Raw genomic sequence first — 13,814 nt, forward strand, 5'->3', positions numbered from 1 at the left:
TCTCCAATTTTTCAAAATCCTTTTAAAAATCTGGACAAAGGAACAGTCTGCACTATTTCATTTGGCTGTGATGAAATCTGTGGCTGCAGTTATAAATTCTAGTCTTTGTATTCTTTCAATCTGGATTTTTCTCTGTTGATTTTGAAACTGAGAGCAAGGAAGAGATGAAGAATGTGATGAATGGAATTTTTCATCAGCTCCGTGAGGATCGCCGTGGAATTACGCAGTTTTCAAGTCAAGAGTTGCAAACCAGTCTTGCCAATCTAGAGGTGGAATCGTTGATGCTAGGGTCACTATTCTGAACTTCATGTGATGAATGAAGATGCCGATCCTGCTCAAATGCAAAATGGGATGTCACCCTTCTTTGGTATCAGGAAGGCATTGGAGTAGAAACGTCTTCCTCAGAATTGAGATGGAACGTCTTTTATTGTTGTGAGTGACAGAAGTGAATGGACCTCCTGATGCCACAGTCTCTCGTGAGATTAGTCTCTGAAGAGGAATGTGGAAGGGGGTAGGGGATTGGCACACTATTGTAGGCTGAGATGTAAGAGTGGCTAAGGCAGAAATTCTCTTTTTCTGGTATTACTGACTCTTCCTTGGGGGTCTCTGATGATCTTTGGTGATAGAAAGTACCTGGCCTATGTCTCTGTCTTGAAAAAGCATGTGGATTTCCCTGTTTTCTTTCAGGGCTGGATATATACCCCACGAGATCACAATGTTGCTTGTGAGTCATTCAAAGTACAAAGGGTATCATCAGTATATTTAACTAAACAGATCCCTCAAAAGGCAAATAAAACATGCGATGGGGTATTAGTTGGTGTCTGCTAGAGACCACCAAATCACACTAGGGAACACGATGACAGGCTTCTTATGCGCCTATCTATAATATGTAGGAAAAAGAACTTTGTGATCATGGAAGACTTCAATTTAAGTGACGTATGCTGGAGGTCTCATGCTGCCAATACTAAAACATCCCTGATATTTCTAAATATGATTGATGACAATTTCTTAACTCAAAAGGTGTTGCATCCGTTGCAGGGGAATTCTATATTAGACCTCATCTTGACAGATAATGAGCTACTAATCACAGAACTTAAAGTTAATCATAGCTTAGGTACAAGTGATCATGACTTGATCATGTTTATAACGTGCAAACAGAATAATGTCCAGACCAGGAATATCTAAACTGAGTAATTTAAAGGGGCCAGTTTCTCAATGCTGAAAACAATTGTGAGTCAAATTAGCTGGCAGGAAGAATTTAATCAGAAAAATGACTGATAATTGGGAATTGTTTAAGAACACTTTACTAGATGCCCCAAAAAGCACAATCCCAGAACTGAGCGAGAAGGCTGTCTTGATTAAAAAAACCTACCTGGTTTAAAGAGAAAGTGAAGGCAGCTATTTAACAAACCCTAATGCAGGAGTAGGCAACCTATGGCACGGGTGCCGAAGGCGGCACGTGAGCTGATTTTCAGTGGCACTCACCCTGCCCGGGTCCTGGCCACTAGTCTAAAGGGTTCTGTATTTTAATTTAATTTTAAATGAAGCTTTTTAAACATTTTAAAAACCTTATTTACTTTAATATATAACTAAACTATTGTTATATGTATAGACTTAGAGAAAGAGACCTTCTAAAAATGTTAAAATGTATTACTGGCACACGAAACCTTAAATTAGAGTGAATAAATGAAGACTCGGCACAGCACTTCTGAAAGGTTGCCAACCCCTGCCCTAATGTATTACAAATGGGAGTCTCACGGAGTTTGGTGGAGACAAGGCCCTGCACCCCCGGCTTTCTGCGATTCACCATGACTTTTAGCCAGCCAGTAAAAGAGAAGGCTTATTTAGACGACAGGAACACAGTTTAAGACAGGCCTTGCAGGTACAGATAACAGGACCCCCTTAGTCAGGTTCATTTTGGGCAGCCAGGGGAGGCCAGGAGGCCTGTCTGGCCTCCCCTCCATTTTCCCAGCCAGCTTCAAACTGAAAAACTTTTTAGCCCCTCCTCTTCTTTTGTCTTTTTTCCGGGCATGGAGGTTACCTGATCTTTTTGTTTTTTAACACCTTCAGCTGCTATCTTTGTAGAGGAGGGGCCCAGGCCATTAGTTGCCAGGAGACAGAGTGTTGGCCATTTTTTGTGCAGACAGTATTACAGGGGCCCTTTTGGGCTCTTCAACAATTACACACCCTGATCCCCCCACCTAGATACCTAAGAAATGCATAGAGGAAACTGAGGCACCCACACAGTATTCAGAGAAAACATTAAGAACATTCCCACTTCGTCACAGGGAGAAAGGAGAAGTTGACAGTAATGAATATAGATCAGAAGATAGGAACTGTAGAAAATTGATAAGGAAAGCAAAGGGCCAGAAAGCAAAATGTATGGCCAGCAGAGTTAAAATCTATTAGGAACAAAAAAAAAATCCTGACAATAGCACTAGATGGAAATGGTAGAATTATCAATAATAATGCAGAAAAATCAGAAGTGTTCAATAAATATTTGTATAATATTATAGCTGGCAATTTGTATTTCTGCCAGATATTTTCAGTGAAAACAAGAATAAAAAATTGTTTTCAGTGAAATTTTCAGCAGAAAATTTCAGCTTTTCATCAAAACCCAGAACCCACTGTTTTCCCTCTAAAGATTTTCAGTTTCTGGCAAAAACTGAAAAACTCTAGAAGAAAGTAGACACTTTCCACAAAGGTTTTGTGCAATGGAATACCCAACTGTCCTTCCAAAAAATGGTTTCAGTGGAAAAATTTTGACTAACCCTATTTTATGTATTCAAAGCACAGGTTTCATTGAGCTCAGGTTAACTGTGAGCACTTCGCACTTCTGCAAATGTAGCCTCAGTGGTGAAAGCTGGACTCCACTGCCATCTGTGAAAGTTTTTCCATTTACTCCAAAAAAGCCAGGATTCCTCCCAGGTGTCTGAAGTTGGGCACCCATAAAATGAGTAATACCTTATTTGAAAGCCTGTGAAAGTTTGGTTTAAGTGACCTGCCAGCATCATACAGGAATTTTGTTATATTACTAGGAATAAAATCCCACTCTCTAGACCAGTGGTCCCCAACCTTTTCGTCTGGTGGGAGAAATTCGGGAGTGATGCCTCTCGATGATGTCACTTGTCGATGGCAAGCGGCGTCATCGAGAGGTGTACCTGCTGAAATGATGCTGAAATTCAGCGGCATTTCGGCGGGTGCTCTCCCAGGGGCCAGGACATGGGCACATTAAGATGCCCCCGCGGGCGCCACGTTGCGGACCCCTGTTCTAGACTGACATTCACTACCTTAACCACAAGACCACGTGTTCTCTTCCTGCAAGCCTATGCCTCATTCACTTCACACCTTCCAACTTCTACAACAAATGAGACAGAGGTCCTTCTACAAACAGCCTCATTCACTGCAGAATGCTGGTTCATCCCCAGAGCACTGTTTGTCCTGTACAGTCATAGAGTCATTGAATTTAAGGCCAGAAGGGACCATCAGATCATTCAGTCTGACCTCCTGTGTATCGCAGGCCACCAACATCACCCAGCATCTGCACAGTAAATCCAACAACCAAAATTACACCAAAGTAACCCTTAAGAAACTAAACTATTGTGCACAACAGGAAGAGAACAGAAGGGACCAAGGTATACAGGTGCCTGAAGCCCCTGCATTGGCAGTGAATTGATTTAGTGAGATATACCCAGATGATCCTAGCAAATGACTTACACCCACACTGCAGAGGAAGGTGAAACACCCCCAAAGTGCCTTCCAGTCTGATCTGCCAGAAAATTCTGCCCAACCCCACATATGGTGATCAGACAAAGCTTGATAACATTGAAAAGTTTCACAGGTGTCAGACTGCACTATGTGGAACTGAAGGATTTCACAACACATAAAATGGTAAGAATGAAACTTTCATTTTGAAGCTGTGAATTATTTTCAAATCTTTTTCGTAGTTTTTAATTTTAGACTTTTGCACAAAAAAAAGGATATGTCTGCGACAGAGTGTGCAAAACCAATAAGGACAGTTTACTAAGGGACATCAACAACCAGAGACTAAGCTGCACTCACAAAATTTGTGCATAAATCCATTACACCCAGAAGTCTCACATTTACCTGTAGAAACAGGAAATTGCATGGGTAACTACTCAGTCGCTTGTGCAAGTGCAGATTTCTGCATGCAAATCCAGGATAGTGTGCCCTTTGCAGATACAGCATTGGTGCTGGAACTAGGGGTGCCAGAGGTGCTGCCACACCTCCTGGCTTGAAGTAGTTTCCATCATATGCAGAGTTCACAGTTTGGTTCAGTGATTCTCAGCACCACCACTATTCAAATTGTCTCAGGACCCCGGTGCTGGCCAATGAAAATGTGACCCTGTTTGCGCCAAAGGGTTTATAGTCCCCACAACTGAGGCAAGCAAACTTAGTAGACATTTGAAAACTTTGCCCCCATGTAAATAGGGCTTCTGAAATAGTAGATTTTAATAACAAATGTGTCTGTCATCTTGAAACAACCATATTCCATTTGCCTGGTGCTTTGGTATTTCAGACACTAGCTGTATTTCAAATCAGGTCATAAAAGTAACAATAGTATTTCTTGATCTTCTATAGCACGCTCTAGCTGATGTTCTCAAAGTGCCAGCTTCTGATCCCTTTACTGAGACCGAATGACAGTGGAGTCAGTTGAACTACTCATGGAATGTTTAGACTTCTTTTTCCCCATTCCTGCTGCTTCCAGCTCCTCTGGCCTCCCCCTTCCCACGGTCTCACCTTCTGAACAGCACTACATCTGACGTGCCTCTACCTTCTCCCTCCAAGTTGCTGTCATCTGCTGTCCATCCAACTCCTTCCCATCAGCCTTTCTCTCCTGTCCCAGCTCCTGGCTTCCTCTCCTCGCAATCTCTATCACTCATCCTCTGTCTCTTCAGCTTCCATGCTGATGGACCACCTGACCTCTTTGTTGCATGTTTCCTCACTCTGATCTCTTCTCTTGACCTGAAGCCCTACTTCAGTTCTCCCACTCACCCAAATGGCCATTCAACTACTTGATCTTCAGCAAGCACTGCTCTCTCTCTCTCTCTCTCTCTCTCTCTCTGATTGTTCTATTGAAAAGTTCCCCCTTTCCAACCATCACCTGGTCTGCTTCAGCATCACCCAGGAGCCCCTATCCCCCATGCCCTGAGACATTACCCAAGGTACAATCTGGACTGATGAACAGCTGTGTCCCTTCAACCCTCCAGACTGGGGTGCTTTTCTCACTGTTTTGCTATGGGAGATACCACTTCTGGTCTGCTTCCACACAGCCTCCAGCACGTAAATTACTTTCCATTACATTGCATGAATGCTACTGCCAACCACTCATGAATTACACTGCAGAACAACACCAGCAAACTCTCCAGTTCCAGACTTTCCCCCAGAAATGTGCATCTTGTACTGCCCAGCCCTCTCCTGGACAATACAATTCATATTAAGTCTGTCATTTATTAATAAAAAATGATAGGCACAAGCCTTATTATCCCAAATGGAGTTTCCCAAACACTTCAGTCCAAACACACTGGTAGATAAAACAATAAAACAAATTTCTTAATTAGAAAATGATATATTTTAAGTGATTACAAGTAATGAGGCATAAACATCAGAATTGGTTACTAAGAAAAGTAAGACTCAACTAATACCTAACTTAATAAGCTACATGAATTCAAAGCAAAGGTCCCTCTCATCACATGTCCCAACAGTCTTACTAGCTGATCCCCTTTCAGACAAGATCTCTCCCTCAGTCCACTGCTGCTTTCCTTGTTCTTCAGGTGTTGTTGATGCAGCGGGTAGAGAGATAAGGAGGGAGATATTTTGGGAAGTCTGCCCACTCCCTTTATTGTCCTTTCTCTTGCACAAGAATCATCTCCCGCTGAGGTTCAGGAGACAGAAAATCTGAGTGGAAGAGAACCTCAAGCTGTTACTTTGTTCAAGGTGTAGATTTTCTGCACACACCCTTTTTCCCACCCAAGAGTGGCCACTTCACTAGGTGATTGTCCATTTGTAGACACCTGGCCTTTGGTCTTTGGAGAACTGGTTTGAGGCTGCTTCTCCAGGTTTGGAACATGTCTTAACAGTATACAGAGGAATCGTTTATCTTTTCATGCAATGTTGCTTCACATATTTCACTAGGACAGTAACGATCAGCAAATCATGAGCTTTCAAATGATACCTCCCAATACATACTTTGTCCTATAAAAAGGAGTGCATGTCAGGGTACCGGCCGTCACTCTGCCTTTCTGGGTCTTCCAGTTCATCAGCGCCGATGCCTCCATCTGCTCTCAGCCTTCTCGTCCATTTATTTAATGGCTATTGTTGTTTCTCCCCATACTTCACTTTCCTCCACCCTTGACTCTTTTGCCCCTCTCGCTCATCACAGAGTCCATTCCGCCAGCACATAGCCCTAACTCATTCCCTCCACTCCTGCCCTCACATTGCGAAGCATTGCTGGTGGAAATCCTGTGACCAGGCTGACTTCCTCCACTGCACAGTCATTCTCCTCTCCTTCAGTTCCGCCATCTTCCTAGCTAAATCACTGTGTCAACTTAACTGAATCCCACTGCTGCCTAATTCAGTCCCAGCTACCTTTGACTCACTTCTCAAACTCTTCCCTTCTCCTGTCTCCACTTCTGTCTCTACACAGGTTCTTGTCAATTTATTCCAAGAGAAAGTTGACAAAATACCGTGTAACATTCCCTCTCCCCTTAGCTTGCTTTCCCTTTCTCCCCTGTCACAGAAGTTTATCTGCTCTTCTCTAAACCCTCCACCTTCCCCAGTGACCCTATCCCATCTCCTGATCTCCCTCAAATCCCTCTCATCCACTCCCTTTCTCTTCTCCTCACTCTCCTCCAGCTCCTTCCCCTCATAATGCAAACACACTTTATTCTTTCCTACCTTAAAAAAATCCACCCATGACCCCATTTGCCTCTCCAGCTACCGGCCCATCTCCCTTTCACATATAAGCTTACTGAATGTGCTGTCTACAATTGTTGTCTGAGGTCTCCTCCAGTTCCAGCCTAGAATTTCTCCAATCCAGCTTCTGCTTCTTGCACTTCACTGAAACCGCTGCTACCAAAGCCTGGATAATCTCTTCCTACTGACAGCTCAGAACCAGTACTCCATCCTCATCTTCTTAGATTCATCAATCGCCAACAAGGCCATCAACCATGCTCTTTCTTTCTTGAAATCTTGTCCTCCTTTAGCTTCTGTGATTCTGTCCTCTCCTGGTTTTCCTCCTGCCTCACAAGTTGCTCCTTCAGATGTCGTCTGGAGGATGCTCCTCATCCCCCTACTGCAACTTTCTGTGGGGGTTCCACACAGGTCTGTCCTTAGTCTCTTTCTCTTCACCCTCTACACTGGATTTCCATGTAATCTTATCTACCAACACAAATCAATTACCATCTGTAATGACTCTCAGATCTCTATTGCTACTCCAGACAAGTCTCCTTTTGTCCAAACTAATATCTTGGCCTGCCTCTCTGACATCTATAGCTGTCACCTCAAGATCAGCATGGCTCAGACAGAATTCTTAATCACCCCCAGTCCCTTCCCGCTACATCCTTTCTTGATCACTGAGGACAATATCACCATCCTACCTGTCACTAAGGTCCAAAACCTGGGCATCACATTAGACTCCAGCTTTGTCTAGATCCTCACATCCAGGCTAAGTCTAAATCCTGCTGATTGTTTCTGCATAATATCTCCTAGATACGGCCTTCCTATCCATGCACATACCTAAAACTCTCATGCAGTCTCTCATCATCTCATGTCTTGATTACCACAACATCTTTCTCTCTTGCCTGGATAAATGCACTTTTGCATTGCTCATCTCCATTCTGAACACTGCTGAAAAGATCATTTTCCTAGCCCATCATTCTGACCACTTCATCCCTCTTTTGCATCCCTCCAGTGGCTTTCCCTTTTCTGTTACAACAAACATTAGCTCCTTGTCTTCATTTTCTAGTCTTTTCATGACCTATGCCTACCTCACCTATCATTTCTCCTTCTGCCTCCCATTAGCTCATGATGGGCTTCCATCACCCACTTGTTAAATTTTCAAGCACTCTCCTGCATTCTCCCATGCTGCCCCTTATACTAGTGAGAATTTCCCCTTATCAATGATAGGCCACTGGTGTGCTGAGATCACTGCCTGGCACCCTGACCAATCATGTCTCGTTGTTTCCTTGTACTCCTCCATCCGTCTGGTGTCTTAGATTATAAGTTTTTTGGGATAGGGACTTTTTGTTCTGTTTGTACAGTGCCTGACATAATGGCGTCCTGGAAGACCATTTCAGAGCTAAAAAGGCAGCCCAACAGAAAGGTGCCCAAGCCATGAAATGTGGCTCTATAGTTCAATCTAAATATCTCAGAGTTGGAGGGGAAGAGTTGTATCTGCAACTTTGCTTTACTCAGGGTCAAGATTTTCACAGCTGGCTGCCTATAGTTAGGGTCCTAAGGCTGTGATTTTCAAGGGGGCCAAATGGCACGAGGAGCCCAAATCTCACAGAAAGTCAGTGGGAGCTGGGCACCCAACTTTCCTGGGCACTTTTTAAAATCTCAGCCTAAGATCATTTTTAAACAGCTGGTTAACTGGACTTAATTTCACCAGTTTCATTTGGTGCTGCAGAGTGCTCAGCACTTTGAAAATTCCACCCTTAAATAAATGGCTTGATTTTTAAATGGAATCTAGGAGAGTTAGGTGCCTCCCAAAATCCCAATTTAGATGCCTAAATATGGATTTAGGAGCCTAATTTTAGGGAGCCAAGTTTGAAAATCTTGATCCAGCGGTTCCAATTCACTGTCCTGTGCTTTAACTACTAGTCCGTGCATCTTGTGCTTAATGAGTCAAACTTACACCGGAGGCTACCAAGAATAATTAATAAACGTGAGTGCTGTTTATATTGGCAGAACTGATTCAACATTTATCATTAATGAAGCCTAGGAATGGCCTAAACTGAATGTAAAAAGAAATCTGAGGCAGCCGAACCTAAATAAAATGTTGCATTTTGTGCTGATAATGCTAGCAGAGCAGATCAGCTGAACTGCGCTGGCAGTAATAACACACATTGCAGCATATGGGAGCTGCAATCTGTCAATGTTAAATTAGAAGCACCGGCCTGTATCTTTTCTTAGGTTTTAATTTTAAATTAGAGCAAATACTGCGTAGGATGATATAGTCAATCTATTCAGAAAGCCATAATTGTATCCCGGTAGCAACGTCAACAGAATAGCGTTTAGCATGAACATGATCACAATCTGAGAGAAATAGCTTCTTTGCACTTCAGTTTTCAACCAAAGAGGAATCTATCCATTTGCTGCTCATAAAGCAAAATAATGCACAACCTAAAATAACTGCTTACCTGAGCGGAAAGCCTGGTGCCACAGTGAAACTAAAACATAAGGTTACAAGAAAGCTGCTCAGAGTCCCTTCAGGCAGCAGAAAGGGAGACTGGAAATCCTTTGCATTGTATTCCAATTTAGAAGAGGCTAGAGCCGAGCTACAGCGTGTGTAATGCAGCTTGTCCTAGGCTTGCAGCAGGGAGTACAGCCAGTTCTCTTGGGCTGCATGCAGTCTTAATAAAGTAGCTCAGAATGCCAGGGCGGCAGGAATTCTCCCGTAGCCCACCCACTTTCATTTAGCTGCTGCTAGGGCTGTCCCTACCTTTAGAGTCACTCTGGCTTGCTAAAGAACTTCACGCACCTTTCCAAGGGCTTCACTGCCTAAACTGTCTGGGGGCTGACAGGAGGCCTTTGGCTGTGATGTCAGAGTGAAGAAGGCCAGTGAACTTCTCTTGCTTAACCTCTTCACTGCTGTTGGACACTTGTATCTTCTCATGCTGCAAGAATTGTATGATATCAGTATCTGACCCAGTGCTGGGGGCAGACTTAGGGTTACTATAGCGCTGGGAGCTGTCGGGGATGTCCCACTTTAGATACAGGATTTTGTTACTTCCCTGATGTATGGCATTCTCCAGTTGCCCTTAATATATGAGATTATTTTAATCATACGGATGGTCTTGTTTTGTTTTTGGGAGGAGGTTGTACTATCTCCTACTCTACGGAGTTTTTATACTCCCCCTGAAATGTTTGTTTTTTTTAATTCCTCTTGATCTATGGATTGATTTTACTCCTTCTGAACATAGTTTTTTTCTTTCATTCTTGCCTGATATGTGACTTTTATTACTCCTCAGTGACATACAGGTTTATTTATTCCCCTTTCATATAGGAGTTCATTGTATCCTCCGATATATGGGATATTTTATTGAGATGCTAAATTTTTTTTACCACATCTGCAAGTGGCTAGTTGGTCCAGCAACCATTTGCACATAAAGCAGGAAGCTTTTCACTAGACCAGCCAAGTCACTGCACAGGCTGGCTCTGCTGCCACATGGGAAAAACCATAACTCCACATGTGGAGCTTAAATGTAAAGGGAAAAACATTTTTACCAATTCTGCAAGAGGTGGGGAGAAGGGAATTTGAACCTGCGGTTACATACAACTTTGCAAACAGCAAATGTTCCCACTACTCAATGGTATCCCTAGCTCAGGGATAGTGCACACACACCATGCACGTCAGGGAATCCCCCCCTCACCCAACACCCACACTAAGGCCACGTCCAGACTAGGAATTAAAATCGATTTTAGATACGCAACTTCAGCTACGGGAATAACGTAGCTGAAGTCGAATTTCTAAAATCGAGATACTCACCAGTCTGGACGGGGCGCCATCGATGTCCGCGGCTCTCCGCGTCGATTCCGGAACTCCGTTCGGATTGATGGAGTTCCGGAATCGATGTAAGCGCGCTCGGGGATCGATACACCGCGTCCAGACTAGACGCGATATATCGATCCCCGAGCAATCGATTTTAACCCGCCGATGCCGCGGGTTAGTCTGGACGAGGGCTAAGGGATTCCCCCATTTACACATCCCAATAGAGAAAACACCCTCTCCACTCCCACAGCAAATTAAATCTTTGACCTCTTGCATACAGGACAAGAACCATACTGCTCCGCCACCAGCCACTCAAGCCGTGATTGGGTATGTGGAAGTGTGGTGTTAGTTTTGAGAGTCACTAGCAGGCACAGCACAAGGAGATGTATCTATGTAAACAAGAAATAAAAACATTCATTCAAACCATGGTGTCCTGGCCTCGTGGGTCTCTGTAATCACTATCTGGTGGTAGTAGTGGGGTCAAATAAAGACCCAATAGATCACAGAACACCTCTGTGAAACGAGAAACAGAAAAACAACCCCTTCATCCCAGCCAGAACAGCCCAAAAGCTATACAGAGCACACAACACCAAACAGTCCTGTGGCACCTTATAGACTAACAGACTTAGACTTGCAGCTGTTGGTCTCTAAGGTGCCCCAGGACTCTTTGTCCCTTTTTACAGATCCAGACTAACACAGCTCCCCCTCTGATACTTGACAGAGCACACAGTAAAACACAGAAGAACCTAAAAACAGAGGCCCTAGAAAGAACCATTAAGGGGAGTCCAGGCTGTAACAGGGTGTCAGGATAGGAAAGTAAGGGACACTAAAGATAAGGCTAGGTAGACGCGATAAATCGATCCCCAATAGATCATCACTACCTGCCGATTTGGGTAGTGTAGACATACCCTAGGACTCCAGCAACCTCAGTTTGCCTCTTTAGAGGGCCACACCACCTTGCCACACACAAAAAGGCAGTGGTAGGAATCTAGAGTCTTAAAATATTAGATGCGGTTACTCCTGACCCAGACTTTTCCTGGATATAACAGGAAGAACTAAATAAATCATGGAGTGTCTCTTTCTCTCTCTCTCTCTCTCTCCACATAAGAAGTTACTGAATGTGTCTGTAAGAGCCTAGCTAGGATGGGAATCTGGAAGCACTTGTAAACAAAGCAGGAAGCTTTGCCATGAGACCAGCCAAGCCACTGTGCAATAAAATTCATCATGGGGCTGTGTAAAATTTGAAAGGAAAGAAGCTAGGAAGAGGGCATCAGTTTGGGTTTTTTTTAATCACTTCTGAGAGACTGGATCTGAGACTGGCCCCTTGCACATGAATCTGTGGCCTTTCCAGTGGTCCATCAAACAATTGCCCCCTGTCCCTCGGTATTCTCACATGGAAAGAACCGTGCAACACACACACAGGTAGTTTTGAGACATGACACAAAACCTTACAGACCCTGCTACTACTGGTAGGGGTTAGACACATGCAAGAGGTGCACAGACCCTGCCATCCTGTGGTGAGTTAGAGATATGACATCAGTGTCTCTGTGGAAGCGATGCTGCAGGTGGGATGGGCTGTGGGCTGTCAATTTCTCTCGGAATAAGGCAGGCAGGGTTTTTTTTTTTCCATAGACTTATTTATTAGAAGGCCAGAAGGGACAATTGATCACCTCTCTGAACTTCTACATAACAAAGGCCACAGCATTTCCCTGAATTAATTCCTGTTTAAAATTAGCGATGATGGAGACTGGGATATTCTGAAGCAGGGATCCCTCAGTCTCTCCTGTTGAAGCAGGCCTCTTGGCTAATTAAGTAAAGTCATTAGGAGGGAAAGGAGGCGAGAGAGTGAGAAGGCACAGACACAAGAATGATTTTACAGCTGGGGGGCTAGCGCACAGCTATGGGACACCCAGCATCCAGTACCCCTGCTCCATTGACTTTTTAAAAAATTAGTTATTGTCGCTTTCTGGGGTTTAATGCAGACCAGTGAGGAGTTGTCACTGCCTGGCCTGTAACCTTAAGCACCTCAGAAGGCTCGGTTACTGTAGCAGCCTTTGCCCAGATGTTCCAGCCAGCATACATGCCTGCACTGAGTGTCTGTGAGCTAAGCAGCTCTGATTCAACAATTCTCATTCCAGCACATGCCTGCTTGTTACACACTGACCACACCCTGGTTACACCTGCCAAGATGATGCCAACACACTCTGAGTCCCAGATTTTCCCCAAACCATGTACTCTACAATGTCCAACCCTCTCCTGGACCAGAGAGAGAGAGATCAAGTTTGTTTGTTCCTTTAAAGATACAGTACCCAGCAACTTGCCACATTAACTGGAGTGAACATTCACTTTAAATCAAACACAGCACTGGGGTGGTTTAGATTAAAAGTAAAACAAGTTTAGTAACAAAAAGGATAGGATTTTACATGAGTTCAAATATAAAAAATAGAGTTAGAAATAGGCACAAGCAAATAAAATGCTTTCTAGAGGCTAAGAGTTAACAAAACTACAGTCTTGTGTTTCTCTGCCCCTTTCTTTATAGTCCAGTGAGCCTTTAAAATGGATCCTTCTGAAGGTCACCCCCCCTACACACACACAAAGCAAAGTTCATTCAAGCTGTGAGGAAGGCAACATGAGGTCTCATGGTGAAGGAAGTTCCATGCTGGTTTCTTCTCCTGCTGAAGTTTGCTAAAATGCAAACTGATTTGCTTGCTACAATCTCCCTGCTGTCTTGATGGTCCTGTTTACCTTGTATGTAATTTGCATTCCCAGTGTCTCTTAATGTAACTTGGAAATATGTTCCAGGTGACCGAACCACATTCTTCTATCTAAGGTGTGGTAACTTCAGCCCTGCCTGGCAGACACACTTTGATAATATAATTCCCAATACATCTGTAATTTAGATTTTGTTCTCCATGCAATGATCAGTATGATATTGGCTTTCTCTTGCTATCTAACAGAAAGGAGCATCAACTCTCGCAAGTCACATGTACAAGTATAATTAAGGAGGCCAAAAAAGAATTTGAAGAGCAACTAGCAAAAGACACACAAACAAAACAGCAAAAAAAACACAACAAAAGTT

The 13,814-nt window shown here is 43.6% G+C and overlaps 1 protein-coding gene across 4 annotated transcripts in view; it reads right to left on the reverse strand.

Annotated features, from left to right (window-relative positions):
• The window catches only part of AIFM3 (apoptosis inducing factor mitochondria associated 3), a 111,452-nt gene extending 101,725 nt beyond the window's left edge, over positions 1-9,727 (reverse strand). For 2 of the 4 annotated variants that reach the window (XM_050923791.1, XM_050923787.1), the window contains exon 1: positions 9,384-9,727. The gene's annotated coding sequence lies outside the window, so the exon portion shown is untranslated. The remainder of the gene's footprint in view (positions 1-9,383) is intronic. The other 2 variants (XM_050923790.1, XM_050923788.1) reach the window with 1 other exon arrangement.
• Positions 9,728-13,814: the final 4,087 nt, after the last annotated feature.

Source organism: Gopherus flavomarginatus, chromosome 15 (genome assembly GCF_025201925.1).
Source record: "Gopherus flavomarginatus isolate rGopFla2 chromosome 15, rGopFla2.mat.asm, whole genome shotgun sequence".
Classification (NCBI taxonomy): Eukaryota; Metazoa; Chordata; order Testudines; family Testudinidae; genus Gopherus; species Gopherus flavomarginatus.